Here is a 5,762-nt window from a genome sequence, read left to right on the forward strand (position 1 = left end):
TGTATAAGTACTTTATTAGATGCGTGGTTTGCAAATATTTTTTCTTAGTCTGTGACTTGTCTGGTTTTTATTTAAGTGTCTTTTGAAAAGCAGTTTTTAATTTTAATGAAATCCAGTGTATCAATTTTTTCTTTCATAGATTGTGCTTTTGGTGTTTTTTTTGTTTTTTGGTTTTTTGCAGTATGCGGGCCTCTCCCTGTCGTGGCCTCTCCCATTGCAGAGCACAGGCTCCAGATGAGCAGTCTCAGCGGCCATGGCTCACGGGCCCAGCCGCTCCGCGGCATGTGGGATCTTCCCGGACCGGGGCATGAACCCGTGTCCCCTGCATCAGCAGGCGGACTCTCAACCACTGTGCCACCAGGGAAGCCCTACTTTTGGTGTTTTATCTAAAAACTCTTTGACTAAACCTAAGGCCACTTAGAATTTCTCTGTATTATCTTCTATAATAAGATGTACAGTTTTGCATTTCACATTTAGGTCTATGATCCATTTTGAGTTAATTTTTGTGAGAGGTGTAAGGTCAGTGTCCAGATTCAGTTTTTTTCATGTGGATGTGAATACCATTTGTTGAAAAGAATGCTTTCACCATTGAATTGCCTTTTGTCAAAAGAGCCATTGACTATATTTGTGTAGATCTATTTCTGGGCTCTCTAGTGTGTTCCATTGATCTATTTGTCTATACTTTCATCAGTAGCATTCTGTCAATTGTTATAGCTTTATAGTAAGTCCTGAAGTTGGGTAGGGTCAGTCTTCTGACTTCTCTCTTCTTCTTCAGTATTGTGTTTGCTATTCTGAGTCTTTTCCCTTTCCATACAAACTTTTTAAAAAAATTTATTTATTTTAATTTTAATTTTAATTTTTTTAACATCTTTATTGGAGTATAACTGTTTTACAATACTGTGTTAGTTTCTCCTTTACAACAGAGTGAATCAGTTCTACATATACATGTGTTCCCATATCTCTTCCCTCTTGCATCACCCTCCCTCCCACCCTCCCTATCCCACCCCTCTAGGTGGTCACAAAGCACAGACGTGATCTCCCTGTGCTATGTGGCAGCTTCCCACTAGCTATCTAATTTACATTTGGTAGTGTATATATGTCCCTGCCACTCTCTCCCCTCGTCACAGCTTACCCTTCCCCCTCCCCCTATCCTCAAGTCCATGCTCTAGTAGGTCTGTGTTTTATTCCCATCCTATCACTAATCTCTTCATGACATTTTTTTTCTTAGATTCCATATATATGTGTTAGCATACGGTATTTGTTTTTCTCTTTCTGACTTACTTCACTCTGTATGGCAGACTCCAGGTCTATCCACCTCATTACAAATAACTCAGTTTCATTTCTTTTTATGGCTGAGTAATATTCCATTGTATATATGTGCCACATCTTCTTTATCCATTCATCTGTTGATGGACACTTAGGTTGCTTCCATGTCCTGGCTATCGTAAATAGAGCTGCAATGAACATTTTGGTACATGACTCTTTTTGAATTATGGTTTTCTCAGGGTATATGCCCAGTAGTGGGATTGCAGGGTCGTATGGTAGTTCTATTTGTAGTTTTTTAAGGAACCTCCATACTGTTCTCCATAGTGGCTGTATTAATTTACATTCCCACCAGCAGTGCAAGAGTGTTCCCTTTTCTCCATGCCCTCTTCAGCATTTATTGTTTCTAGAGTTTTTGATGATGGCCAATCTGACCGGTGTGAGGTGATATCTCATTGTAGTTTTGATTTGCATTTCTCTAATGATTAATGATGTTGAGCATTCTTTCATGTGTTCCATACAAACTTTAGAATCAGCTTGTTGTTATCCACAAAATAAGTTGCTGGGATTTGGGTTGTGATTGTATTGAATCTATAGATCAACTTGGGAAGAGTTGACATCTTAATGATGTTTAGTCTTCCTATACATGAAGATAGTATATCTCCATTTATTTACATCTTCTTTCTGATTTCAGAATCAGTTTTGTATTTTTCCTTATGGAGATCTTATACATATTTTATTAGATTTATTCCTAGGTACTTTTTTGCTTTGATGCTAATGTAAATGATATTGTGTTTTTAATTTTAAGTCACAGTGGTTCATTACTGCTATATATGAAATCAATTTACTTTTGTATCTTAACCTTGTATCCTGCAACCTTGTTATAATTGCTATATAGTTCCAGGAGTTTTTAATGTCAGTACACTGGGATTTTCTACATGGACAATCATGTCAGCCACAAACAAAGAGTTTCATTTCTTCCTTACCAATCTGTATACCTTTTTTTTTTTCTTGTCTTGTTGCACTAGCTAGGACTTCCAGCATAATGCTGAATAGAATTGGTGAGAAGAGACATCTTTGCTTTGTTCCAATCTTAGGGGGAAAGCATTTAGTTTCTCACCATTAAATATTATGGTTAGCTGTAGGTTTTTTGTAGCGGTTCTTCATCAAGTTGAGGAAGTTTTCCTTTATCCCTAGTTTGCTGGGCATTTTTATCATGAATTGGTGTAGGATTTTGTCAAATGCTTTTTGTGCATCTATTGATGAGATCATATGATTTTTCTTCTTTATCCTGTTGATGTGATGGATTATATCATTTGATTTTTGAATGTTGATCATTCTTGTATATCTTAAATAAATACAATTTGGTCATTGTAATTATTTTTACACATTGTTGGATTCAAGTTACTAACATTTTGTTGAGGAGTTTTACATTTATAATAAAGAGAGATTGATCTGTAGGTTTCCTTTCTCATAATGTCTTTCTCTGGTTTTTGTGTTAGGGAAATGCTGGCCTCATAGAAAAAGTTGCAAAGTGTTTTCTCTTAATCTATTTTCTGGGAGATAGAATTCACCAGTGAAACCATTTGGGCCTGATAATTTCTGTTTTTGAAGGTTATTAATTGTTGATTCAATTTCCTTAATAGATAAAGGCCTATTCAGGTTATCTGTTTCTCTGTGTGTGAATTTTGGTAGATTGTGTCTTTTAAGGAATTGGTCTATTTCATCCAAGTTATAAAATTTGCAGGCATAGAGTTCATGGGATTAATAGTTGGCCCCTCTTTTATTTCTGTTATTAGTGATTCTTGTCTTCTCTGTTTTCTTCTTGGTGAACCTGGCTAAAGGCTTATCAATTTTATTGATCTTTTCAAAGAACCAACTTTTAGTTTTGTTGATTTTCTCTAATATTCCTCTGTTTTCAACTTCACTGATTTCTCTAATTTCTTTTCTTTTCTTTTTTTTTTTTTTTTTTTTTTTTTGAGCCATGCTGCATGGCTTGTGGGATGTTAGTTCCCTGACTAGGAATTGAACCCAGGCCCTCGGCAGTGACAGCGCAGAGTCCTAACCACTGGACCACCAGGGAATTCCCTGACTTCTCTAATTTTTATTATTTCCTTTCTTCTGTTTGCTGTAGATTTGTATTGCTTTTCTTTTTCCTAGTTTCCTAAGGTGGAAGCTTGGATTATTGATTTTGGATCTTTCTTCTTTTATGATATATGCATTCACTACTATAAATTTCCATCTTTGCATTGCTTTTACTGCATCCCACAAATTTTAATAAGTTATATTATCATTTTAATTTTATTTAAAATATTTTAAAATTTTTCTGAGACTTCTTTGACTCATGTGCTGTTTAGAAGTGTGTAGTTTAATCTCAAAATATTTCTGAATGTTTCTCTTATTTTTGTATTGTTGATTTCTGTTGAATTCCATTGTAGTCTGAGAGCATATTTTGTGTGATTTCTATTTTTTAAAATTTGCTCAGGTGTGTTTCATGGTCCAGAATGTGGTCTGTCTTGGTGAATGTTGCATATGAGCTTTAGAAGAATGTGTATTCTACTGTTGTTGGATGAAGTATTCTAGAAATGTCAGTTAGATCAAGTTGATTGATAGTGTTGTTCAGTATGACTATATTTTACTGATTTTCTGGCTTCTGTATCTGTCAGTTACTGATAGAGGTGTGTTGAAGTCTCTGGCTATAATAGTGGATTCATCTATTTCTCCTATCAGTTACATCAGTTTTTAAAATTTTATTGTATTTTTTTTTTTTGCATTACGCGGGCCTCTCACTGCTGTGGGCTCCCCCATTGTGGAGCACAGGCCCCAGACGCACAGGCTCAGTGGCCATGGCTCACGGGCCCAGCCGCTCCGCAGCACGTGGGATCCTCCCAGACTGGGACACGAACCCGCGTCCCCCGCATCGGCAGGCGGACTCTCAACCACTGCGCCACCAGGGAAGCCCAGTTACATCAGTTTTTGCATCACATCTTTTGATGCTTTGTTTTCTGGTATGTACACTTAAGAATTCTTATGGCTTCTTGGAGAATTGACCCCTTTATTATTATGTAATGCCTTCTTTATCCTTGATAATTTTCCTTGTTCAGAAATCTGATGTGTCTTAAATTAATATAGATAAGATTTCTTTTGATTAGTGTTAGCATGGTATATCTTTCTCCATCCCTTTACTTTTAATCTGTGTCTTTATATTTAAAGTGGTTTGTTTATAGACTGCATATCACTGGGTCTTATTATTTTAACTATTCTGTCAGTCTCTTTCTTTTAATTGGTGCATTTAGACTATTCATATTTAAAGTAATTATTGACATAGTTGAATTCATGTCTGCAATATTTGAATGTTTTCTATTTGCTGCACTTGTTCTTTCTTTTTTACTTTCCATTATCATTCTACCTTCTTTAGTTTTAATTGAACTTTATATTATTCCATTTTCTCCTCTCTTAGCATATCAATTATACTTCTTTTTCTAGTTTTGGTGATTGCCTCAGAATTTGAATTGTGCCTTTATAACTAATCTAAGTTTACTTTCAAATAACACTATATCACTTCATGCATATAGAAGGTACCTTATAACAGAGTATTCCCAATTCCTCCTTCTCATCCCTTATGACATTGCTTTCATTCATTTCACCTGTCCATAACCATGGTTACCTCATTACCCATTACATTGGTGCTATTATCATTTGAACAAATATTTATCTATTAGATCAGCTAAGAATTTAAAATTAAAAGTTTTATTTTACCTATATTTATTCCTCCTCTGAAGCTCATCCTTTTTTATGTAGATCTCAGTTTCTGACATATTTTCTTCTCTAAAGAACTCCTTTAACATTCTTGCAAGGCAGGTCTACTGGCAACAAATTCAGTTTTTGTTTTTCCAAGAAGGATATTTTACTGAATACAAAATCTAGATTGGTGGGATTTTTTTCTTTCAATATTTTAATTACATCACTCCACTCTCCTCTTGCATGGTTTCTAAAGAGAAGTATTTTGTACTTCTTATCCATATATCTGTACAGGTAAGGTAGGTATGTTTTCTCTGGCTTCTTTCAAGGTTTTCTCTTTGTCTAGTTTTCTGCCATTTGAATGTAATATGGCTAAGTGTAGATTTTTTGGTATTTATCATGCTTGGTTTCACTGAGTTCCTACATCTGTAGTTTCATGTCTGTCATTAATTTTAGAAAATTCTCAGCTGTTATTTCAATTTTTTCTTTGGTTCCTTTCTTTTTTCTTTTCTGGTATTCTCACTGTGTGTATGTTATACCTTTTATAATTGTCCCATGGTTCTTGGATATTCTGCTCCATATTTTTCATTCTTTTTTTCTCTTTACATTTCAATTTGGGAAATTTCTATTGACATATCTTCAAGATCACTGATTCTTTACCATGCCCAGTCTGTTAGTGAGCCCATCAAAGACATTTTTCAGTTTTGTCACAGTGTTTTGATTTCTAACATTTCCTTTTGATTCTGTCTTAGAGTTTC

The 5,762-nt window shown here is 35.0% G+C and overlaps 1 non-coding gene across 1 annotated transcript; it reads right to left on the bottom strand.

Moving 5' to 3' along the window:
- Positions 1-3,273: 3,273 nt before the first annotated feature.
- Positions 3,274-3,346, bottom strand: TRNAD-GUC (transfer RNA aspartic acid (anticodon GUC)). The gene has a single exon. It is a non-coding gene; the product is annotated as a tRNA-Asp (tRNA).
- Between the last annotated feature and the right edge of the window lie 2,416 nt (positions 3,347-5,762).

This window comes from Kogia breviceps, chromosome 7, assembly GCF_026419965.1.
Source record: "Kogia breviceps isolate mKogBre1 chromosome 7, mKogBre1 haplotype 1, whole genome shotgun sequence".
Classification (NCBI taxonomy): Eukaryota; Metazoa; Chordata; class Mammalia; order Artiodactyla; family Physeteridae; genus Kogia; species Kogia breviceps.